At 45.2% G+C, this 27,024-nt stretch overlaps 1 protein-coding gene across 2 annotated transcripts in view; it reads left to right on the forward strand.

The window, feature by feature from the left end:
- The first annotated feature begins 2,379 nt into the window (after nt 1-2,379).
- LOC134572254 (G-protein coupled receptor 4-like) overlaps nt 2,380-27,024 on the forward strand; it is a 60,821-nt gene continuing 36,176 nt past the window's right edge. Inside the window, exon 1 of one of the 2 annotated variants that reach the window (XM_063431104.1) lies at nt 2,380-2,459. The gene's annotated coding sequence lies outside the window, so the exon portion shown is untranslated. Of the gene's footprint in view, nt 2,460-5,805; nt 5,926-27,024 lie in introns of those variants that run through there. The other variant, XM_063431103.1, reaches the window with a different exon arrangement.

Consider the following 27,024-nt stretch of genomic DNA (forward strand, 5'->3'; position numbering starts at 1 on the left):
ATTCTACATACTAGGGACATCCGTGGACCTGTCCCCTTGGTCATTCATTCTAAATACTAGGGACCTCCGTGGACCTGTCCCCTTGGTCATTCATTCTAAATACTAGGGACCTCCGTGGACCTGTCCCCTTGGTCATTCATTCTACATACTAGGGACCTCCGTGGACCTGTCCCCTTGGTCATTCATTCTAAATACTAGGGACCTCCATGGACCTGTCCCCTTGGTCATTCATTCTAAATACTAGGGACCTCCGTGGACCTGTCCCCTTGGTCATTCATTCTACATACTAGGGACATCCGTGGACCTGTCCCCTTGGTCATTCATTCTAAATACTAGGGACCTCCGTGGACCTGTCCCCTTGGTCATTCATTCTAAATACTAGGGACCTCCGTGGACCTGTCCCCTTGGTCATTCATTCTAAATACTAGGGACCTCCGTGGACCTGTCCCCTTGGTCATTCATTCTACATACTAGGGACTTCCGTGGACCTGTCCCCTTGGTCATTCATTCTAAATACTAGGGACCTCCATGGACTTAACCCCTTGATTGTTTATTCTAAATAGTAGGGACCTCCATGGACCTCAACCCTTGAACGTTCATTCTAAATATTAGGAACCTCTATGGATTTGACCCCTTGATCATTCATTCTAAATACTATGGTCCTCTGTGGACCGGTCCCCTTGGTCATTCATTCTAAATACTGGGGACCTCTGTGAAACTTTCCCCTTGTCCGTTTTAAATACTATGGTCCTCTGTGGACCTGTCCCTTTGGCCATTCTAAATATTATGGTCCTCTGTGGACCTGTCCCTTTGGCCATTCTAAATATTATGGTCCTCTGTGGACCTGTCCCCTTGGCTATTCTATATACTATGGTCCTCTGTGGACCTGTCCCCTTGGCCATTCTATATACTATGGTCCTCTGTGGACCTGTCCCTTTGGCCATTCTAAATATTATGGTCGTCCGTGGACTTGGCCATTCTATATACTATAGTCCTCTGTGGACCTGTCCCCTTGGCCATTCTATATACTATGGCTCTCCATGAAGTTGTCCCCTTGTCTGTAGACTACGTTGCATTCCATTACTGTCATGCAGTGCCTTGCAGAGATGTATAGACACATCACCCTGGTCTGTAGTTCTCTGTAAAATTAGAGACATAAACGTGATGGTTGAACTAACAACTAAAGTCTGAGGTACACTTAGATTCAATCAACATTTCTGTGGCTTATGGCCAAAAAAGAATACCACAGAGATGTTTGACATAGTATAGTCTACTTCTTCTCTGATGCATGAAGTTAGTTTCCAGAATAGAGGCTCCCCATTCCCGTCTTATCCCTTTGCTTTTTCATAATTCCTTTTTTCTTCCTGTTTGATGACTTGGTTTGCATGGCTTGGGCATTGTACTGGTGTAAAATAATATCCTCCTTTTTATTTGGTCAGATAGCAATACAATCAACGACTCTTTAAAAAAAAAAAGTACTATGAACCTCAATTCCCATCTTGGGACATCACCAACCAACACAAATGAAAGTAGTAACCTGTTCCATCACAATGTCTGAAGCAATCTTACACATGTTGAATAATTGTTCAGATGGTAGCTTCTCGTGAAGAACAGATTTGAAGTCTATACAGATAGAGTCCAAGCATTGTGGTGTAGCTAGACCCTGGTCCGAGGTCATTCTCCAATTTCTGAAAGTTACTCAAAGTAGACGTTGGGGAATATGAGACTAATGATGACAGCAGTGAGGAAATACTTGCTTGTTTTAAAACATCTGGGAATAAGACTAAGCTACTAATATGGACAAAACCAAAATGGTCCAATTAGGAAAGAATTACAAATATGACATTTTCCCGGCCCTCTGCCTCGTCTGATGAGGGAACCTAATGAACATGCGCGGTGAGCGCCTTAGGCCCTCCCCACTGGAAAGCATTGCTTGCATGCTTTCCTATGGGGATTTTACTTACACTGGATGTCCTCATGCAAAGTGTGAGGATGTCCATTGTCAGGCGACCTAAAGTTTGGTGAAATACCAGAAGCACCTCTAGTGGTTGTCTGGTAAATAGCCACTAGAGGCTGTCGTAGTACTGTATGGTAAACACTGCAGGGTATCTAAAACTGCAATGATTTACATTGCAGGACTAAGGGGGACAGGGCCAGCGTACCCAGACAACGTCAATCAGCTGAATTGGTCGGAGTGCCTATAGTGTCCCTTTAAATTGAGGCTTATATTCTCTATTTTTCCAGTCACTCTACGTGGAAGTAGGAATTCCTCGTGTGTATCCACAATGTTTAATAGATCTTATTTTCTTATTGTGCAGGAAGTTGCTCTAACATTCGTCAGGAAGTGTCGGCAATTCCCCAGCCCGATCACTGCAATCATTGTTTCAATCTGAGAGAATACCAATGCTATGAAGATCTGACTCTTACGAAGCACGTCTCGTAGTGAAGAAATATGTCAGGTTTGTCATTCCTTTCGCAATCATACATGTCACACCGTGAGCCATGTACCATGAACATATTCCACAGTGCTGTGCAATGCATACCTCCCTAGTGTCCCTATTTAGGAGGGACAGTCCCTATTTTGGGCCCAAATCCCTCTGTCCCTATTTTCTCTCCTAATGTCCCTCTTTTCTTGGAGCTCCATGTTGTTGGTGTGTCTGACACATTACTGGGAGCAATAATACTCCCAGTAATGTGTCTGAGTGTATCACAGAGCTCCACAGCAATAATACTCCCAGTAATGTGTCTGAGTGTATAACAGAGCTCCACAGCAATAATACTCCCAGTAATGTGTCTGAGTGTATAACAGAGCTCCACAGCAATAATACTCCCAGTAATGTGTCTGAGTGTATAACAGAGCTCCACAGCAATGATACTCCCAGTAATGTGTGTGAGTGTATAACAGAGCTCCACAGTAATAATACTCCCAATAATGTGTCTGAGTGTATAACAGAGCTCCACAGCAATAATACTCCCAGTAATGTGTCTGAGTGTATAACAGAGCTCCACGGCAATAATACCCCCAGTAATGTGTCTGAGTGTATAACAGAGCTCCACAGCAATAATACCCCCAGTAATGTGTCTGAGTGTATAACAGAGCTCCACAGCAATAATACTCCCAGTAATGTGTCTGAGTGTATAACAGAGCCCCACAGTAATAATACTCCCAGTAAGGTGTCTGAGTGTATAACAGAGCTCCACAGCTACAATACTCCCAGTAATATGTCTGAGTGTATAACAGAGCTCCACGGCAATAATACCACCAGTAATGTGTCTGAGTGTATAACAGAGCTCCACAGCAATAATACTCCCAGTAATGTGTCTGAGTGTATAGCAGAGCTCCACAGCAATAATACTCCCAGTAATGTGTCTGAGTGTATAGCAGAGCTCCACAGCAATAATACTCCCAGTAATATGTCTGAGTGTATAACAGAGCTCCACGGCAATAATACCCCCAGTAATGTGTCTGAGTGTATAACAGAGCTCCACAGCAATAATACTCCCAGTAATGTGTCTGAGTGTATAGCAGAGCTCCACAGCAATAATACTCCCAGTAATATGTCTGAGTGTATAACAGAGCTCCACAGCAATAATACTCCCAGTAATGTGTCTGAGTGTATAACAGAACTCCACAGCAATAATACTCCCAGTAATGTGTCTGAGTGTATAACAGAGCTCCACAGCAATAATACTCCCAGTAATGTGTCTGAGTGTATAACAGAGCTCCACAGCGATAATACTCCCAGTAATGTGTCTGAGTGTATAACAGAACTCCACAGCAATAATACTCCCAGTAATGTGTCTGAGTGTATAACAGAGCTCCACAGCAATAATACTCCCAGTAATGTGTCTGAGTGTATAACAGAGCTCCACAGCGATAATACTCCCAGTAATGTGTCTGAGTGTATAACAGAACTCCACAGCAATAATATTCCCAGTAATGTGTCTGAGTGTATAACAGAGTTCCACAGCAATAATACTCCCAGTAATGTGACAGTGCATAACAGAGCTCCACAGTAATAACACTCCCAGTAATGTGTCTGTGTGTATAACAGAGCCCCACAGCAATAATACTCCCAGTAATGTGTCTGAGTGTATAACGGAGCTCCACAGCAATAATACTCCCAGTAATGTGTCTGAGTGTATAACACAACTCCACAGCAATAATACTCCCAGTAATGTGTCTGTGTGTATAACAGAGCCCCTCACCAATAATACTCCCAGTAATGTGTCTGGGTGTATAACAGAGCTCCACAGCAATAATACTTCCAGTAATGTGTCTGAGTGTATAACAGGGCTCCACAGCAATAATACTCCCAGTAATGTGTCTGAGTGTATAACAGAGCTCCACAGCAATAATACTCCCAGTAATGTGTCAGAGTGTATAACAGAGCTCCACTGCAATAATACTCCCAGTAATGTGTCTGAGTGTATAACAGAGCTCCACAGCAATAATACTCTCAGTAATGTGTGAGTGTATAACAGAGCTGGAAGTGGTCTGAGGAGGGGGTCACCCTCAATAAGACCGGGATGAGTGGTCAGTAATGTCGGGACGTAGTCCGTGTATGGGGAGGTATGGTAGCCTCCAAATTATCCAAGGGGTCACCCTCATGGGATATAGTACTGTGGAGAATTGGCAGCACCGTGAGCTCTCCTTCCTGGCTCTGTCGATATACATGTATCCAGTGTGTCCCGGTCTGTGCATAAGTAACAAATTGTACTCTGTGAATATGAGCCCGTCCTAGGGCTTGGGGGTTTCCCCCAGTATATGTATGTCACTAGTAATGGAATAAGATTCGCTTGGGGTTCACCCAGCGTAGGGGGTTCACCCCAGTATATGTATGTCACTAGGAAAGGAACCAGATTCGCTTGGGGGTCACACACATACCGACACACACACAGAAACACACACACATACTGACACACACACAGATACACACACATACTGACACAGATACACACACACACAGATACACACAGTGGCGTACACACGATCCATGGGGCCCCGGTGCGAAAATTGATCCTTCCTCTTTGTGCCTCTCCACTCTCAAGGCCAAAATGGCTAAACTAGAAAGATTCTCTCGGCTACTGTGGCCTTAAATGTGAGTTTCCCTTTGAATTCTCCCTTTACAGGTGGTCCTCGTTTTGCGACCTACCTGCATTACGACGACTCGCACTTACGACCGGCTCTCTTGCGGGGTAGTAAGTGCGAGCTGTCATGGGAATTAGAGGGACTTTCTGCTCTGCTGCGGATATTTCCCCAAATATAGAAGAACGCAGCAGAGCAGGGAATCCCTTCACTTCTCACTTACCGACCAGTTTGTTCTATGACCGGGTCGTAGGAACGGAACCCGGTCAGTAAGTGATGAGTGTCTGTATTGAATAACCCTGTATATCTTTATGGAATACTGAGAAGTGATGGAGCCGTTTTAATTACGCCAACAGTGCTTAGTACAGCCGTACGGGCGTTGTACTTATGGTTATTCTCTAAAGTGTAAATTGTCTGCAATTCAAAGTTTTAACCAAAAATAACTGGATCATCTGTAGACTTTGTCCACTTCGAATAGAAATTTGCTCTGAATTACCAGCAGTTCACACTGTAGCGGATAACCCTGCGTATGTGTTTTCTATCATTTTCCTGAGTTTATTGGTTGCCTTTGTTGTATTTAGTGAGGCTGCCCATTAGACGTAGGATTGCGTGTGTGGGGAAAGGGTTAAATAGGAACAATTCTAAACATGACAAGCCAACTTCCTGCAGCAGGTTGGGGAGGGGGCTGGTGAAAATGGCTGGGGGGTAGAGGCGTTTGTAAGGTTTGCAGCCAATCTGTAAATCTTGGTGTCTTGTTACGCAGCACGCAATCCTTGTGTCCTCTCAGTAAAACTGGGAGCCAGCTGGACAACAGGCAGGACAGGCTCACTATCCAGGTAAGTGCCCCTCCGGACCTGGCACCAATACCAGAACCATGCAAGAGTTAAATCTCAAAGCCATCTTACTTACCAGTCACCGTGGGCATTACTTTAGAGGCAGGGAGCGCTTCCTTATCAGCTGGGTGTGTGAAGTTTATGGACGCACACTGGGATCTATTACATACTACAGTATATACATAACATAACATGTAACAGTATATACATAACATATAACGCCAATAGACTACATGCAACCGTGTATAATAACACTATAAAACACTATAAAACAAGACATTTTATGTAATTATTATTATTTTTGGCATTTATTTAGCGCCATCCTGTTCCGCACAGAGGGAAATTTAACAGTAAATAAGACAATTACAGAATATTACAGGAACAACGGGTTTATAAACACCCTGCTCAAACGAGCTTACAGTAATACTATAAAACAAGCGCTATATAACGTACTGTCATGTAATAACATTATAAATCAGCAACGGTGCTTTATATAACAATATAACGTGCTGTCATATGCAATAACACTATAATACTAGCAATTATATAATGTACTGCTTTATGTAATAACTCTATCACTATATACCGCGCTCTCATATCTAAAAACGCTATCATTAAGCAGTCACACGTCATATTGCTATATAACTTGCTGTTATAACGCATGTAATATTGCAATATTGATGACATATACTGCAATATTGATGACATATACTGCTATAAAACAAAACGTCATGTAAAAACTTTATAAAACGTATCAGTATGAGAATGGGCTATAAAACATGCAATCATTATAGAACATGTTACATTGCTATAAAATATTAAACTGTACGTCATACGCAAATGTAGGAAATTTCGCTATAAACCAAGTAATTGCGTATAAAGCTGTAATATAGACAGTAGCATTAATAATATTATAAAACATGCAATAATGTAATAACTGCATTTATTAACGCTATAAATCATACAATCGCGTACTGTATATAAAGCGAAGGTAAAATCAATAGATTTAAAGGGTCGCAGGGTCACAGTCACCCAAAATACCCTAATACTTATAACATTCCCAAGCCGTGTAATTACAGAAATACAATGTAAGTGTCTGTCATGCACGATTTATTTAGATTGCAAGCCTTGGGGCACATTCTCCCTACCTGCTGTACACATGAGCTTCTTGGGAGTTATGTTTCTGGAAGCATTTGCCGAGTATTTTATAAAGTTTGGTGAGCGCTCCGTGTGCTGCTATTAGATAGCAAGCTCTTGTGTACAAGTCCTTCTGATCGCTACCATTAGATTGTAAGCTTTCAGTCCTCCCTTATTTAATCTGTAGATAATCACCGAAATACTGTGAAGGGCACAGGGTTAATCACTAAATGTGAGTGTCCAGAATTCAGAGTGTCCAGAATTTCAAATTTTAAACCAAACCAGTTCAGTTGGAAATGTTCTCCAGATTGCTGTGTACTCAGTTCAGTTGTTTTGACAGTTTGAGTTCCTGACAATCCATACTTTAGTAAATAACTCTGCAAGTATTATTTGGAGCCAGGGTTCCCACCTTTTAACTATTTATTGCAAGCTCCTGAGGCAGAATATCCTAATACACGACTAGATTGTAAGCCCTTGGGACAAGCTCTCCTCTTTTACAGGATCATTCCATCTCCCACGCACAGTGTCTCCAGCTATAACAGATTGTGAGCGACTCTCAAACACTTTCCCACATGGCAACATAATTAACTATTTCAGCACCTCCAGGCTAATGCAGGGTTATGTAGTGTCCTGTAGATATTATTCTACTTTAGAATCATACCTGCCAATTGCTCAGTTCCCTTAAAGAGACACTATAGACACCAGAGCCCCTACAGATTATACCTTCAGGCTGAGCTGTGTAGATGCTGCCTTTTTTGAGAAATGGCAGTGTTTACACTGGTGTCTAACACCACCTCTATTGGCTGTCACTACAACAGCTCCTAGTGCAGGGGTTGGCAACCTTCGGCACTCCAGATATTGTGGACTACATCTCCCACTATGCCGTAACAGCCATTATTATTAGTTATAAAGAACCAACATATTCCACAGCGCTGTACAATAGACAAGTATTTGCAACGAAACGAGTTGGACGCACAGGAACAGAGGGTGTTGAGAGCCTTGCTCAATAAGCTTACATTCTAGAGGGAGTGGGGTAAAGTGGCACAAGAGGTTAGGGTGGGATGTATTTCATGTACGGGAAAAGGAGGCTGCTAGAAGAGTGAAGGGTTCGTTTTTTGGATACCATACCATCATATGTTCCCCCTGACTCTACGTCAAAATAATCACGTATTATGCACTAAAGGTTATTTACTCATCGCTGCTATATTCTACTCAAGCAAGTTCATCATCCTAACCGACCCTTGCTATTCAGGCATAGTATCACCAAACCTACAGCAAATCCACTCTAACTGTTCTATGTTACATCAGCCAACGCTGGCACGCAATTCCTCCGCCAGGTCGTACACAGGCCCACGCCCGGGGATCCTTAATTTCCCACACATACACCCCCCTTCCCATGCTGGCACGACCATAATTAAATATTCTAAGTCCTACCGGGATAGCTCAAAACTGCCCTCATAGCTTGGTATTCCATACCCTCCCTATATGTATTTTAGCAACAGAAGTCACAGGACCAATTAGCGGTCACTCATAACTCTGCCTATCCCCCATTATTGTCACCGTATTGATTAAACACTCCCCATGGTCTCTGGTAGTGGCCTAGGATCCTCACCCTACTCACTTATAGGGATATTTGATTTATGTCCTATTAATCTTGTACCCACCATCGTAGGGTCAGGATTCTAACAACTGTCCTCAGGTTACCTATTCATAGACCAGCCTCAAGAACAACCACCCCGATTATACAGGCGTATTATTATGTTCACAGTAAGTCAAGCCCAAATCCAGTTCCAACTTGCCTCCCACCATCATTTCCCTTTAGGTTCTCCAATATCTCATTCCTCTGGCAAGGAAACCACATTCTACCCCAAGCAAGGTATGTTTACCCACCTCGCTACTACCCATCACCTGTCCCATTCTCGGATCCGGTATGTCAACTGGCGGCCTGGTACCCAGCAATGCCAGTAACTAGCCTCATCATTATCAATTCCGTGAGGCCAACACCCATCTTCATCCGCATATGGAGGTAAACGCCCCCCCCCCCCGGCCCAACACATAGCTAACGCCTCCCATCAACCTCTCCAGGTTACGAGTTAGGGCCTCACCCAGCATGGCCTCTTATATTGACTCTTTTTACAGTCCCCGAGAGGCTAACGTTCTTGCCACACCTTTCAGTGACGCACATCCCAGCCACAGGACTCCCAAATCCCTCTCATGGTTATGTTATGTTATCCTTTCAAATTCCGCCCCTAGCACATCGGTTTACACAAAGACATCTGGAAAGGTTAATTTTAGTCTCCTTACTGATTGCCTCCCACAATGTCTTAGAATACAAGTCTTACTACTATGATGATCTGTACGTTGTTCTATACACCAGAATCCCAGACTCAATCAGAAACTCACTATCCCAGAATTCATCCTAGCCTTCAGACTTTCGTGACGTAAGTGGCTCTACTTCTCCTCACCATAGAGAAGGTGTGCATCGACAACCTGGAGTTTTACCTCTAAGCACACCCTTTCCGTCACTCAGTCGACTTCTACATCAAGGTTTCCACAAACCAGTCCCACACAGGTCTGGTCACACTCCTGTCCGGTATTCACGAGTGTCAGAACCTTCAGTCTGCATTAATAGACCCCGCAACACAATCACGTTGCTTAAGAAGGTGTTTGACAACCATATTAATTACCCACCTCTAGCCTCAACTCATTGATTTCCTCTAAGGAATTCTCCAAGCATTATGCCAAAGGGGTTGACCGGAGCTTGGGTGGGCAAGACAGACATTTCCTATGCCTCCAAGCTTCTACCTATTCAGCAATCCCGAGGGCATGTTTGTTGCATTTTATGGAGGAATTGTCATGACTTTCCCACACGTGTAACTTTTAGAGCAAAGAGTAACCCCAAGCCGTTTGTCTTATTTGCTAACCCACTATGTTGACTCGCTAATGTTGAGTGTTAATGTCCTGCAGTCACCCGTTATCATAGATAACTTCCTCGCGATAGAACGCCTTCACTCTGCTCTGGTTAGTATTCACAAGACGATGGCACTTTTCATCACTATGGGTTCCACTTCCACAAACTGACCTTCTTAGGCATTCATCTTGACACTAATACGCTACAGAGAAGGTACAGCGCATCGGAGTCCGGGGAACCGTTTCTTCTGAATAAAACGTGGGGGGGGGGGGGGGGGGGGAGGGAAGGGGAATGGATCTACAGTCCTACTGGGCACATTGAAGTTCGCCATGAGAATTATTCTGCACATTTATTTCCCGACAGCTGAGTCTTCTTCCCACCGACCGTTCTGGCATTAGCATTCTGGCACTAGTTGTAAGCAGACCTACACATATGGCTCAGGTTCATACCACACTGGAATAGGAGGACAGGTTATTCCCGCCATTTCTAATCATTTCCCAGTTACATGGACCAATGTGTCCGCACACACTGATTTCAAGCCAATTTCGTGACTTTTGGTTCTGAGATGCCTGGCCAGTTAAGACCTTTCCATTCCTCGTAAACAATTCTTTGGAATCTACCCCATAGTGGCCGCCTACAAGGCCTGGGGAGGTATTAGTGGATAGGGGAACCTGTCAAGTGCTTCTCTGACAATAAAGCAGCTGGCTATACCCACATTCCATGGCTTAATCCTGCACTAACTCGCCTCATGGCATTTGGCAGATTTCTGGATTGAGCTGCCCTCTCTGATTATACATCACGAGCATACAATAGAGATTTCACCTTTACAACAAGTTTACCACAGCCATAATACCATATTATATATATATATTACCATAATACCGATATTCGTTCACTAGTCGCCATTGCGACACTCCTCTCCTTTTTGCCCACAGAATTAAAAAAATCTCTCTTAACACTACAAAACTTGCCTGGCTGGAATACACCATATCTTAAGTGCCTATCCTAGTACCAAACAGTTCACATCCTCTTACCATATGTAATACGTAGGGACATAAGGACTATCCTACGGACAATAAGGTGCCGGTCAAAATGTCAGACCTTTACAGGTTATCACTCACTGGACCAAATCTCAATATGCCCCTATTTAACTGCAGGGCAAACCACTCACTACAGCTAAATTCATAATGTACCTCAGAACCCTCTTAACTAGGCGGGGACTCAACCCCAATGCCTTTTCGGGACATTCCTCCAGAATCAGGGCAGCATCAGCTGCTTCCAGACAAATGTCCCTACTCACACCATAAACATTAGGACGCTGGAAATCCACAGTATATTACTAGGTACATACCACAACCAGAGCTAGAGTTGAGTAGGACAAGCCTTTATGAATCGTGCAACGTAAAGATGTGTAATAAGGTATCTTATTCAACTTTTTGCCCTCTTTTATTACAGGCCTACCCGATACGTCGGTTTCAGCACACTACAACCGACTTGCTCACATATCTAACTTATCATTTATACAGCTTTTGTCCCCGACTACAATTGAATAATAGTTTTATAATAAGGGTCTCAATTCGCTACAGTGTGGTATTCTGTGAGAGTTTAACCAATTGCAGACAAATTAGAATATAAGCCCCTCGCTGTCGAATGAAAGAAGCCATCAGACCTCCATGATTTGCCTGTCCAGCAGCAGTGTGCGCAATTTGGCAGCAACTATCTCCCGTGCCTCACACTGCGTTAAAATGACACAATCAAGTATTTTAAATAATGCACTATTCGGTAAAATAAAATTTCAGTTTAGAAACATAATAATCGAGAATTTTAACTCATGTCTGAGCGAGAGGAAGAATTAGGGTTTGTTGACCTTAAAAAGGGGTATTTTGCTTAGCCATTTGGCACTGAGAGGGTAAAATGCTGGCGGGGGTCGGGGTCAGTCCTTTCCTGCTGTGTTTTTATAACCTGGGAACTCCTCATGTTAATACCAGATGTCTCCTTTAACTGGGGACTATAGTAAATGCATATTCCAGGGGGGTGCTAAACGCATTATTGCCCTGCAATATGTATATTATATACATACAATAAAAACCAAAGAAAGACAATTACTTGCGCACTATCCCAAATCCCTACGTGCATTTAAATAACCGGAAATTTTTTTTTAGTATCTCTCCAATGGCCATTAAAGTGTAAGCTCATCTGCCACGTTTTTATTGGGGCTGATGTGTACTATAGTTATTGCTGCCGCCCAGGATTAGTGGGAGTTTGAGCGCAGGGTTTATTTTGTATATTATAATTTTCAGGCTGTAATTTGGCCTCCGAGCAGATCTGTGACATGAGGGCATCTGCTTGTAAAATATTCCCCAGCTGAATCTGTCTTTTATGGGCATTTCAGTAAAGCTGCCTTTATCCAGACTCGTTACTCATATAGGAATGCAGAGCTGTCATTTGCTCAGGCGTTAGTGGCTGACATGGCTTAGGAACTATGTGTCCAACTTTCTTTATGTTTAACTTCGAAAAACATCTGTTTGCTCGTGACGCCATATTGGGGACCAGCTGTGCGTGCCGGGCGCCGGCTGAGAGTTAACCAAACTCCACATCTCATCATTACTTTCCCAGCAGAGAAGCGACTTCGAGGTCTCAAGGAAAGTCACTATTTACAGGGTTATTGACGGAAGTGAGAATTCAAGGTGAATTCCCTAACTCAGCCGTGCTTTCCCTTCGGCTACTCTGGCCTTAACTTGGAAATTCACTTTGAACTCCCCTCGAATTGTCACTTTAGTAATTAATTCTGTTAGATTTGCCCACTCTTGGTGAATTCATTTCGTAGTCCACCACTGGACACGATGACGGTTTCTTTCAGAAAATGTTATTCTTTTTTGGGGAATTTTAACACATTATTTGGGATTAGCAAAACTCCTGCACCAGTAACCACGATTTTTGGAATTTTTACCCCCTGCCTATTTATAAAAAACACATTCTTATATCTAGAGAGCGGGATTGTTGGGTAAAATTCGTATCCCAAGTGTAAATCTGATGGAGCTACTAAACTGGGACCATCTGTGCCCAACGCATCCCGCGGAGCCGCAATGATTGGACACAGCTGGGCAGCACATAGAACCCGCACACTGTACTGTAAAAGATGTCAAAATAAACTTTTAAGCATCACTGACGCGATGGTGCTGTTTCTAAAGTAGAGCACAACCCCATTAGAGAGGCATTTATAATCACACGCCTTATTACAGTGTGTTAATACAGTGTATACACTGCACTTTAACCCTTGTGGAGAATATAGATACCGGGAATGTGACACCCAATGCTCTCAGCCTGGCTGGAATGATGGGAGTTGTAGCTAATAGCATTTTGAGTGCAGGTACCGCTAACCCCACGTACACCCTAACTCAGTATTTAAAATTAAGTTATGATGATTACAGCTTTCTTCAAACAAAGCTTGGTATCTAAATTGCACTGTTTTTGAAGAGGGAACTTTTAATTTGCTGTAATAATCTGCTTGTAATAAAATTTGTATTGTACTAAATTATTTGACGAACTGTGGTAAAATGGCTAAACGGGTAACGATGCAACTAAATATTCCCAGAGGAGACCCAGCGCTGGTCACACCATCAGTCACGCTGTAAAATAGAGCGCACTCTCTTTGGCTATCTGAAAGGACTGCGCCACGATGGTGGCATCACAACGCGAGCCTGCACCAATTATGGGAGTGTTACTGACAGACATGGGAGGGGCTACTCATTAACCACAACCACAGCTTCTTATTAAAATAGCCCCCATGCATTTTACTGCCTCTCTACGTTCCCATATACACCCTACTGGCTCCAAAGCCAAAAATACAAAACAATATTTAAATATATAAACAAATTGACTACCAGGCATTACTAAATATAACTTGGGCGGGACTGTCTCTGTGTTTATAGGGTCCTGTCCCGTCCTCACAACTTTGTTACCTGGTGACCCACTTTTTGGAATATCAGGGAACTGTCCCCAAAAAGCATAGTGCGAGACTATCATTAGATGTGCCCGTTCTACCCTCAGGGCACTGCACTGTCCTCAGTGGGCTAGCCCAAGTGACCTACCTTGTCTTGGGATTGAACCCCCCCTCTTTCAGGCAGGTCCTCCCCCTCATACTTCGTCCACCACCAGCGTCTCACCTTAGTGGACACCAATGTTGGGGTTATATAACAAATTACAAATTGTAAAACATATCAACAATTTATTATTATTATTTTTTTTTATATTGGGTATAATTGCCAGTTCTGTCCCAATTTAGTGAATAAGCCGATTATTTATGGCTACGGAGCGATTTGTAAGAAAAAAAAAACATTTATTTTAAACCCAAATATTTTCCAGGTTTGAGCTGTGACTGATATTTCCTGTAGCACGTGAGACTCTGTGTCAGTCTGTCTGGAGACGGGGTGTGCAGTATACAGTGACAAGCTGGGGCCTGCTATATAGTAACATTACTGAGACTCTGTGTCAGTCTGTCTGGAGACGGGGTGTGCAGTATACGGTGACAAGCTGGGGCCTGCTATATACTAACATCACTGAGACTCTGTGTCAGTCTGTCTGTCTGGAGACGGGGTGTGCAGTATACAGTGACAAGCTGGGGCCTGCTATATACTAACATCACTGAGACTCTGTGTCAGTCTGTCTGTCTGGAGACGGGGTGTGCAGTATACAGTGACAAGCTGGGGCCCGCTATATACTAACATCACTGAGACTCTGTGTCAGTCTGTCTGGAGACTGGGTGTGCAGTATACAGTGACAAGCTGGGGCCTGCTGTATAGTAACATCACTGAGACCCTGTGTCAGTCTGTCTGTCTGGAGACGGGGTGTGCAGTATACGGTGACAAGCTGGGGCCTGCTATATACTAACATCACTGAGACTCTGTGTCAGTCTGTCTGTCTGGAGACGGGGTGTGCAGTATACAGTGACAAGCTGGGGCCTGCTATATAGTAACATTACTGAGACTCTGTGTCAGTCTGTCTGTCTGGAGACGGGGTGTGCACTATACAGTGACAAGCTGGGGCCTGCTATATACTAACATCACTGAGACTCTGTGTCAGTCTGTCTGTCTGGAGACGGGGTCTGCAGTATACAGTGACAAGCTGGGGCCTGCTATATACTAACATCACTGAGACTCTGTGTCAGTCTGTCTGTCTGGAGACGGGGTGTGCAGTATACAGTGACAAGCTGGGGCCCGCTATATACTAACATCACTGAGACTCTGTGTCAGTCTGTCTGGAGACTGGGTGTGCAGTATACAGTGACAAGCTGGGGCCTGCTGTATAGTAACATCACTGAGACCCTGTGTCAGTCTGTCTGTCTGGAGACGGGGTGTGCAGTATACGGTGACAAGCTGGGGCCTGCTATATACTAACATCACTGAGACTCTGTGTCAGTCTGTCTGTCTGGAGACGGGGTGTGCAGTATACAGTGACAAGCTGGGGCCTGCTATATAGTAACATTACTGAGACTCTGTGTCAGTCTGTCTGTCTGGAGACGGGGTGTGCACTATACAGTGACAAGCTGGGGCCTGCTATATACTAACATCACTGAGACTCTGTGTCAGTCTGTCTGTCTGGAGACGGGGTCTGCAGTATACAGTGACAAGCTGGGGCCTGCTATATAGTAACATCACTGAGACTCTGTGTCAGTCTGTCTGGAGACGGGGTGTGCAGTATACGGTGACAAGCTGGGGCCTGCTATATAGTAACATCACTGAGACTCTGTGTCAGTCTGTCTGTCTGGAGACGGGGTGTGCAGTTTACAGTGACAAGCTGGGGCCTGCTATATACTAACATCACTGAGACCCTGTGTCAGTCTGTCTGTCTGGAGACGGGGTGTGCAGTTTACAGTGACAAGCTGGGGCCTGCTATATACTAACATCACTGAGACCCTGTGTCAGTCTGTCTGTCTGGAGACGGGGTGTGCAGTATACAGTGACAAGCTGGGGCCTGCTATATAGTAACATCACCGAGACTCTGTGTCAGTCTGTCTGTCTGGAGACGGGGTGTGCAGTATACAGTGACAAGCTGGGGCCTGCTATATACTAACATCACTGGAATTTCGTGATCAATAAACACTGCGAGCAATAACACATTTCATAGAAAGATGGGGGCTGCTAACAGGAATTCTGACACAGCAATCCATAATGCTGAACAGAACCAAACTAAATCCGCCGCGTCTGTAACGTACCTGGAATTCTTTATAGATCAGCTATTTTATTCTTCGTTTTCTTAATCGGATTTTAATTCAGTTTAAAGAACAGCCCTGTAATATGCAAATTGTCAGGAATTCAAAAGGAATTTCAAATATATTTATTAAAACAATCAAAACAGAGCACATATAAACACAAATATTTGCTTTTAAATTTTGATTCTTTTTTACCTTGTTTTGTAGTAATAAAATCTAGTTGTATTTTATATTTATACCATTTGCACTGGTTTTATCTTGGTGGGGTTCAAACCACCAAAGCTCTTCACGCTCAGAGCAGACACATGCTCTGGAATTTGTGAGTTGAATACCTTTATTATATTGTGTATACCATAAGACATATTGCACTATTGGTTGCTTTTCTCTGTATTTCCTATATCGATGCAATTGGAGGTCCTCTGCTTTCCCTGATTAAATTATATCCTTAGACTGAGATTATGCCGTAAACGCTGAATATTCGTGAGCATTTACTAGCTCCAAAAAAATTGTGTTTTTTGACATATCTTTTAAACCTCCATATTGTATTTTCATTTCGCACTAGTAACTGTTTTTATATTGTTATTTTTTAAGCTTGGTATTGTTCTATATATCAATACCCCTACAAACTAAATGTACGTATAAATGGTCTGCACTGTTTTTATTTTTATCTATTTTTTTTTTTTTCCTGATCGCGGTTAATCATCCTTACTATATATTACTTTCACAAGGTGTGGAGAATCATTGTGTGCTTTACTACTGTCTCCTTTATCAAATATTGAATGCCTTTAACTATTAATTTGCAATTAAGTTTGAAACCTGTTTATCCCCACCAATATTCCTGCAAAGGATGAACAAAGTAACAACAAAAATTAATTTTAAGTGCGTACATTTATATCATTTAAAATGTTTCAATATCCTTGTATCTTTTTATTAAAACAACTTCTATGGAAAATAAATACTTAAATACTTTACATAGGGCTCAATATAAAATTCTGGTTCTGGCTTTCAAATCTCTACATAATACTGCTCCCACCTATCTATCCTCCCTTATACACAAGTATGTCCCATCTAGGCCCTTACGATATTCTGAAGACTTACGTCTATCCTCTGTCCGTACTCCCACCTCTGATGCTCGCCTTCAAGACTTCTCGAGGGCTGCACCGTTCCTGTGGAACTCCCTTCTCTTCTCCGTTAGATGCTCACCCAGTCTCCACTCCTTTAAAAAATCATTAAAAACCCAATTCTTCATAAAAGTGTATCAATTAAACTGTAAATAGCTCCCTACTGATTCCTCTCCTGCAACTGTCATATAAAAACCCACTAAGTCTTCAGTGAATACTATTCTACCAATCTACTTCCCTTACTTTTTGTGCCACTTAACCCCACTCCCTCTAGCATGTAAACTCATTGAGCAGGGCCTAAATCCCTCTGTTACTGTGTCACTATATCCCACTCCCTCTAACATGTAAACTCACTGAGCAGGGCCCTCAATCCCTCTGTTACTGTGCCACTATACCCCACTCCCTCTAACATGTAAACTCACTGAGCAGGGCCCTCAATCCCTCTGTTACTGTCACTATACCCCACTCCCTCTAACATGTAAACTCACTGAGCAGGCCCTCAATCCCTCTGTTACTGTGTCACTATACCCCACTCCCTCTTGCATGTAAACTCACTGAGCAGGGCCCTCAATCCCTCAGTTACTGTGTCACTATACCCCACTCCCTCTAACATGTAAACTCACTGAGCAGAGCCCTCAATCCCTCGGTTACTGTGTCACTATACCCCACTCCCTCTAGCATGTAAGCTCACTGAGCAGGGCCCTCAATCCCTCTGTTACTGTGTCACTATACCCCACTCCCTCTAACATGTAAACTCACTGAGCAGGGCCCTCAATCCCTCAGTTACTGTGTCACTATACCCCACTCCCTCTAACATGTAAACTCACTGAGCAGAGCCCTCAATCCCTCGGTTACTGTGTCACTATACCCCACTCCCTCTAGCATGTAAGCTCACTGAGCAGAGCCCTCAATCCCTCTGTTACTGTGTCACTATACCCCACTCCCTCTAACATGTAAACTCACTGAGCAGAGCCCTCAATCCCTCGGTTACTGTGTCACTATACCCCACTCCCTCTAGCATGTAAGCTCACTGAGCAGAGCCCTCAATCCCTCTGTTACTGTGTCACTATACCCCACTCCCTCTAACATGTAAACTCACTGAGCAGAGCCCTCAATCCCTCGGTTACTGTGTCACTATACCCCACTCCCTCTAGCATGTAAGCTCACTGAGCAGAGCCCTCAATCCCTCTGTTACTGTGTCACTATACCCCACTCCCTCTAACATGTAAACTCACTGAGCAGAGCCCTCAATCCCTCGGTTACTGTGTCACTATACCCCACTCCCTCTAGCATGTAAGCTCACTGAGCAGAGCCCTCAATCCCTCTGTTACTGTGTCACTATACCCCACTCCCTCTAACATGTAAACTCACTGAGCAGGGCCTCAATCCCTCTGTTACTGTCACTAAACCCCACTCCCTCTAACATGTAAACTCACTGAGCAGGCCCTCAATCCCTCTGTTACTGTGTCATTATACCCCACTCCCTCTAACATGTAAACTCACTGAGCAGGGCCTCAATCCCTCTGTTACTGTCACTAAACCCCACTCCCTCTAACATGTAAACTCACTGAGCAGGCCCTCAATCCCTCTGTTACTGTGTCATTATACCCCACTCCCTCTAACATGTAAACTCACTGAGCAGGCCCTCAATCCCTCTGTTACTGTGTCACTATACCCCACTCCCTCTAACATGTAAACTCACTGAGCAGGGCCCTCAATCCCTCTGTTACTGTGTCACTATACCCCACTCCCTCTAACATGTAAACTCACTGAGCAGGGCCTCAATCCCTCTGTTACTGTCACTAAACCCCACTCCCTCTAACATGTAAACTCACTGAGCAGGCCCTCAATCCCTCTGTTACTGTGTCATTATACCCCACTCCCTCTAACATGTAAACTCACTGAGCAGGGCCTCAATCCCTCTGTTACTGTGTCATTATACCCCACTCCCTCTAACATGTAAACTCACTGAGCAGGCCCTCAATCCCTCTGTTACTGTGTCATTATACCCCACTCCCTCTAACATGTAAACTCACTGAGCAGGGCCCTCAATCCCTCTGTTACTGTGTCACTATACCCCACTCCCTCTAACATGTAAACTCACTGAGCAGGCCCTCAATCCCTCTGTTACTGTGTCATTATACCCCACTCCCTCTAACATGTAAACTCACTGAGCAGGGCCTCAATCCCTCTGTTACTGTCACTAAACCCCACTCCCTCTAACATGTAAACTCACTGAGCAGGCCCTCAATCCCTCTGTTACTGTGTCACTATACCCCACTCCCTCTAACATGTAAACTCACTGAGCAGGCCCTCAATCCCTCTGTTACTGTGTCACTATACCCCACTCCCTCTAACATGTAAACTCACTGAGCAGGCCCTCAATCCCTCTGTTACTGTGTCACTATACCCCACTCCCTCTAACATGTAAACTCACTGAGCAGGCCCTCAATCCCTCTGTTAATGTGTCACTATACCCCACTCCCTCTAACATGTAAACTCACTGAGCAGGGCCCTCAATCCCTCTGTTACAGTGTCACTATACCCCACTCCCTCTAACATGTAAACTCACTGAGCAGGGCCCTCAATCCCTCTGTTACTGTGTCACTATACCCCACTCCCTCTAACATGTAAACTCACTGAGCAGGGCCCTCAATCCCTCTGTTACTGTATCACTATACCCCACTCCCTCTAACATGTAAACTCACTGAGCAGGGCCCTCAATCCCTCTGTTACTGTGTCACTATACCCCACTCCCTCTAACATGTAAACTCACTGAGCAGGGCCCTCAATCCCTCTGTTACTGTGTCACTATACCCCACTCCCTCTAACATGTAAACTCACTGAGCAGGCCCTCAATCCCTCTGTTACTGTGTCACTATACCCCACTCCCTCTAACATGTAAACTCACTGAGCAGGCCCTCAATCCCTCTGTTACTGTCACTATACCCCACTCCCTCTAACATGTAAACTCACTGAGCAGGCCCTCAATCCCTCTGTTACTGTGTCACTATACCCCACTCCCTCTAACATGTAAGCTCACTGAGCAGGCCCTCAATCCCTCTGTTACTGTGTCACTATACCCCACTCCCTCTAACATGTAAACTCACTGAGCAGGGCCCTCAATCCCTCTGTTACAGTGTCACTATACCCCACTCCCTCTAACATGTAAACTCACTGAGCATGGCCTCAATCCCTCTGTTACTGTGTCACTATACCCCACTCCCTCTAACATGTAAACTCACTGAGCAGGCCCTCAATCCCTCTGTTACTGTGTCATTATACCCCACTCCCTCTAACATGTAAACTCACTGAGCAGGGCCCTCAATCCCTCTGTTACTGTGTCACTATACCCCACTCCCTCTAACATGTAAACTCACTGAGCAGGCCCTCAATCCCTCTGTTACTGTGTCATTATACCCCACTCCCTCTAACATGTAAACTCACTGAGCAGGGCCTCAATCCCTCTGTTACTGTCACTAAACCCCACTCCCTCTAACATGTAAACTCACTGAGCAGGCCCTCAATCCCTCTGTTACTGTGTCACTATACCCCACTCCCTCTAACATGTAAACTCACTGAGCAGGCCCTCAATCCCCCTGTTACTGTGTCACTATACCCCACTCCCTCTAACATGTAAACTCACTGAGCAGGCCCTCAATCCCTCTGTTACTGTGTCACTATACCCCACTCCCTCTAACATGTAAACTCACTGAGCAGGCCCTCAATCCCTCTGTTAATGTGTCACTATACCCCACTCCCTCTAACATGTAAACTCACTGAGCAGGGCCCTCAATCCCTCTGTTACTGTGTCACTATACCCCACTCCCTCTAACATGTAAACTCACTGAGCAGGGCCCTCAATCCCTCTGTTACTGTGTCACTATACCCCACTCCCTCTAACATGTAAACTCACTGAGCAGGGCCCTCAATCCCTCTGTTACTGTGTCACTATACCCCACTCCCTCTAACATGTAAACTCACTGAGCAGGGCCCTCAATCCCTCTGTTACTGTGTCACTATACCCCACTCCCTCTAACATGTAAACTCACTGAGCAGGGCCCTCAATCCCTCTGTTACTGTGTCACTATACCCCACTCCCTCTAACATGTAAACTCACTGAGCAGGCCCTCAATCCCTCTGTTACTGTGTCACTATACCCCACTCCCTCTAACATGTACACTCACTGAGCAGGCCCTCAATCCCTCTGTTACTGTCACTATACCCCACTCCCTCTAACATGTAAACTCACTGAGCAGGCCCTCAATCCCTCTGTTACTGTGTCACTATACCCCACTCCCTCTAACATGTAAGCTCACTGAGCAGGCCCTCAATCCCTCTGTTACTGTGTCACTATACCCCACTCCCTCTAACATGTAAACTCACTGAGCAGGGCCCTCAATCCCTCTGTTACAGTGTCACTATACCCCACTCCCTCTAACATGTAAACTCACTGAGCATGGCCTCAATCCCTCTGTTACTGTGTCACTATACCCCACTCCCTCTAACATGTAAACTCACTGAGCAGGGCCCTCAATCCCTCTGTTACTGTGTCACTATACCCCACTCCCTCTAACATGTAAACTCACTGAGCAGGCCCTCAATCCCTCTGTTACTGTGTCACTATACCCCACTCCCTCTAACATGTAAACTCACCGAGCAGGCCCTCAATCCCTCTGTTACTGTGTCACTATACCCCATTCCCTCTAACATGTAAACTCACTGAGCAGGGCCCTCAATCCCTCTGTTACTGTGTCACTATACCCCACTCCCTCTAACATGTAAATTCACTGAGTAGGGCCCTCAATCCCTCAGTTACTGTGTCACTATACCCCATTCCCTCTAACATGTAAACTCACTGAGCAGGCCCTCAATCCCTCTGTTACTGTGTCACTATACCCCACTCCCTCTAACATGTAAACTCACTGAGCAGGCCCTCAATCCCTCTGTTACTGTGTCACTATACCCCACTCCCTCTAACATGTAAACTCACTGAGCAGGGCCCTCAATCTCTCTGTTACTGTGTCACTATACCCCACTCCCTCTTACATGTAAACTCACTGAGCAGGCCCTCAATCCCTCTGTTACTGTGTCACTATACCCCACTCCCTCTAACATGTAAACTCACTGAGCAGGGCCCTCAATCCCTCTGTTACTGTGTCACTATACCCCACTCCCTCTAGCATGTAAGCTCACTGAGCAGGGCCCTCATTCCCTCTGTTACTGTGTCACTATACCCCACTCCCTCTAACATGTAAACTCACTGAGCAGGGCCCTCAATCCCTCTGTTACTGTGTCACTATACCCCACTCCCTCTAACATGTAAACTCACTGAGCAGGCCCTCAATCCCTCTGTTACTGTGTCACTATACCCCACTCCCTCTAACATGTAAACTCACTGAGCAGGGTCTCAATCCCTCTGTTACTGTGTCACTATACCCCACTCCCTCTAACATGTAAACTCACTGAGCAGGGCCTCAATCCCTCTGTTACTGTGTCACTATACCCCACTCCCTCTAACATGTAAACTCACTGAGCAGGGCCCTCAATCCCTCTGTTACTGTGTCACTATACCCCACTCCCTCTAACATGTAAACTCACTGAGCAGGGCCCTCAATCCCTCTGTTACTGTGTCACTATACCCCACTCCCTCTAACATGTAAACTCACTGAGCAGGGCCCTCAATCCCTCTGTTACTGTGTCACTATACCCCACTCCCTCTAACATGTAAACTCACTGAGCAGGCCCTCAATCCCTCTGTTACTGTGTCACTATACCCCACTCCCTCTAACATGTAAACTCACTGAGCAGGCCCTCAATCCCTCTGTTACTGTCACTATACCCCACTCCCTCTAACATGTAAACTCACTGAGCAGGCCCTCAATCCCTCTGTTACTGTGTCACTATACCCCACTCCCTCTAACATGTAAGCTCACTGAGCAGGCCCTCAATCCCTCTGTTACTGTGTCACTATACCCCACTCCCTCTAACATGTAAACTCACTGAGCAGGGCCCTCAATCCCTTTGTTACAGTGTCACTATACCCCACTCCCTCTAACATGTAAACTCACTGAGCATGGCCTCAATCCCTCTGTTACTGTGTCACTATACCCCACTCCCTCTAACATGTAAACTCACTGAGCAGGGCCCTCAATCCCTCTGTTACTGTGTCACTATACCCCACTCCCTCTAACATGTAAACTCACTGAGCAGGGCCCTCAATCCCTCTGTTACTGTGTCACTATACCCCACTCCCTCTAACATGTAAACTCACTGAGCAGGCCCTCAATCCCTCTGTTACTGTGTCACTATACCCCATTCCCTCTAACATGTAAACTCACTGAGCAGGGCCCTCAATCCCTCTGTTACTGTGTCACTATACCCCACTCCCTCTAACATGTAAACTCACTGAGCAGGGCAATCAATCCCTCTGTTACTGTGTCACTATACCCCACTCCCTCTAACATGTAAACTCACTGAGCAGGGCCCTCAATCCCTCTGTTACTGTGTCACTATACCCCACTCCCTCTAACATGTAAACTCACTGAGCAGGGCCCTCAATCCCTCTGTTACTGTGTCACTATACCCCACTCCCTCTAACATGTAAACTCACTGAGCAGGCCCTCAATCCCTCTGTTACTGTGTCACTATACCCCACTCCCTCTAACATGTAAACTCACTGAGCAGGCCCTCAATCCCTCTGTTACTGTCACTATACCCCACTCCCTCTAACATGTAAACTCACTGAGCAGGCCCTCAATCCCTCTGTTACTGTGTCACTATACCCCACTCCCTCTAACATGTAAGCTCACTGAGCAGGCCCTCAATCCCTCTGTTACTGTGTCACTATACCCCACTCCCTCTAACATGTAAACTCACTGAGCAGGGCCCTCAATCCCTCTGTTACTGTGTCACTATACCCCACTCCCTCTAACATGTAAACTCACTGAGCAGGGCCCTCAATCCCTCTGTTACTGTGTCACTATACCCCACTCCCTCTAACATGTAAACTCACTGAGCAGGCCCTCAATCCCTCTGTTACTGTGTCACTATACCCCACTCCCTCTAACATGTAAACTCACTGAGCAGGCCCTCAATCCCTCTGTTACTGTCACTATACCCCACTCCCTCTAACATGTAAACTCACTGAGCAGGCCCTCAATCCCTCTGTTACTGTGTCACTATACCCCACTCCCTCTAACATGTAAGCTCACTGAGCAGGCCCTCAATCCCTCTGTTACTGTGTCACTATACCCCATTCTCTCTAACATGTAAACTCACTGAGCATGGCCTCAATCCCTCTTTTACTGTGTCACTATACCCCACTCCCTCTAACATGTAAGCTCACTGAGCAGGCCCTCAATCCCTCTGTTACTGTGTCACTATACCCCACTCCCTCTAACATGTAAACTCACTGAGCAGGGCCCTCAATCCCTCTGTTACTGTGTCACTATACCCCACTCCCTCTAACATGTAAACTCACTGAGCAGGGCCCTCAATCCCTCTGTTACTGTGTCACTATACCCCACTCCCTCTAACATGTAAACTCACTGAGCAGGGCCCTCAATCCCTCTGTTACTGTGTCACTATACCCCACTCCCTCTAACATGTAAGCTCACTGAGCAGGCCCTCAATCCCTCTGTTACTGTGTCACTATACCCCACTCCCTCTAACATGTAAACTCACTGAGCAGGGCCCTCAATCCCTCTGTTACTGTCACTATACCCCACTCCCTCTAGCATGTAAACTCACTGAGCAGGGCCCTCAATCCCTCTGTTACTGTCACTATACCCCACTCCCTCTAACATGTAAACTCACTGAGCAGGGCCCTCAATCCCTCTGTTACTGTCACTATACCCCACTCCCTCTAACATGTAAAGTCACTGAGCAGGGCCTCAATCCCTCTGTTACTGTGTCACTATACCCCAATCCCTCTAACATGTAAAGTCACTGAGCAGGGCCTCAATCCCTCTGTTACTGTGTCACTATACCCCACTCCCTCTAACATGTAAACTCACTGAGCAGGCCCTCAATCCCTCTGTTACTGTGTCACTATACCCCACTCCCTCTAACATGTAAACTCACTGAGCAGGGCCTCAATACCTCTGTTACTGTGTCACTATACCCCACTCCCTCTAACATGTAAACTCACTGAGCAGGCCCTCAATCCCTCTGTTACAGTGTCACTATACCCCACTCCCTCTAACATGTAAGCTCACTGAGCAGGCCCTCAATCCCTCTGTTACTGTGTCACTATACCCCACTCCCTCTACAATGTAAGCTCACTGAGCAGGGCCCTCAATCCCTCTGTTACTGTGTCACTATACCCCACTCCCTCTAACATGTGAACTCACTGAGCAGGGCCCTCAATCCCTCTGTTACTGTGTCACTATACCCCACTCCCTCTAACATGTAAACTCACTGAGCCTGGCCCTCAATCCCTCTGTTACTGTGTCACTATACCCCACTCCCTCTAACATGTAAACTCACTGAGCAGGGCCTCAATCCCTCTGTTACTGTGTCACTATACCCCACTCCCTCTAACATGTAAACTCACTGAGCAGGCCCTCAATCCCTCTGTTACAGTGTCACTATACCACACTCCCTCTAACATGTAAGCTCACTGAGCAGGCCCTCAATCCCTCTGTTACTGTGTCACTATACCCCACTCCCTCTACAATATAAGCTCACTGAGCAGGGCCCTCAATCCCTCTGTTACTGTGTCACTATACCCCACTCCCTCTAACATGTGAACTCACTGAGCAGGCCCTCAATCCCTCTGTTACTGTGTTACTATACCCCACTCCCTCTAACATGTGAACTCACTGAGCAGGGCCCTCAATCCCTCTGTTACTGTGTCACTATACCCCACTCCCTCTAACATGTAAACTCACTGAGCAGGGCAATCAATCCCTCTGTAACTGTGCGTCAAACTTGTCTGGTTACAATTACGTGTCTGTAAGCCCACCAATTGTACAGCGCTGCGGAATGTGTTGGCGCTACATAAATAGAATAAAAAAAAAATGTTTAATCCAGTGACTGCTAGATTAAACATTTTATTAAACGGACACTATAGTCTCCAGAACAACCACAGCTTAATGTAGTTTTTCTGGTGAGTATAATCATTGCCTTCAGGCTTTTCTCATGTAAACACGGCGTTTTCAGGTAAAAGGCAGTGTTTACATTGCCCCTAGGGACACTCCTCAGATGGCCACTGGAGGTGCTTCCTGGCTCAGTGCTGCACAGTAGGCAGCCCTGCCGTTCAACGTCCCCACGCTCTGCATTGAGACGCTAGATTTTCCTCATAGAGATGCATTGATTCAATGCATCTCTATGAGGAGGTCCTGATTGGCCAAAACGTCATTTGGCTCCACCTCCACGCCGATTTTAGCAAATCCAATGCTTTCTCCATTGGAAAGGATTGGCTAAAAATCGGCCATTTCGGTGATGTCACCAAGGGGGCGGACCCGCGTGGTGCTGTAAATAATGTGAGTTTTATACTTTTATAGGGGGACAAAGGGGGGGAAAGCCACCTAAATGTTGGGTTAAACACTATAGGGTCAGGAATACAAGTTTGTGTTCCTGGCCCTATAGTGATCCTCTAAAAACGTCATTAAAGGGACACTCCAGGCACCCAGACCACTTCTGCCCATTGGAGGGGTCTGTGTGCCAACTCCCACTACCCTTAACCCTGCAAGTGTTTTCATAAACTGCAATAATTA

Source organism: Pelobates fuscus, chromosome 9 (assembly GCF_036172605.1).
Source record: "Pelobates fuscus isolate aPelFus1 chromosome 9, aPelFus1.pri, whole genome shotgun sequence".
NCBI classification, from domain to species: Eukaryota; Metazoa; Chordata; class Amphibia; order Anura; family Pelobatidae; genus Pelobates; species Pelobates fuscus.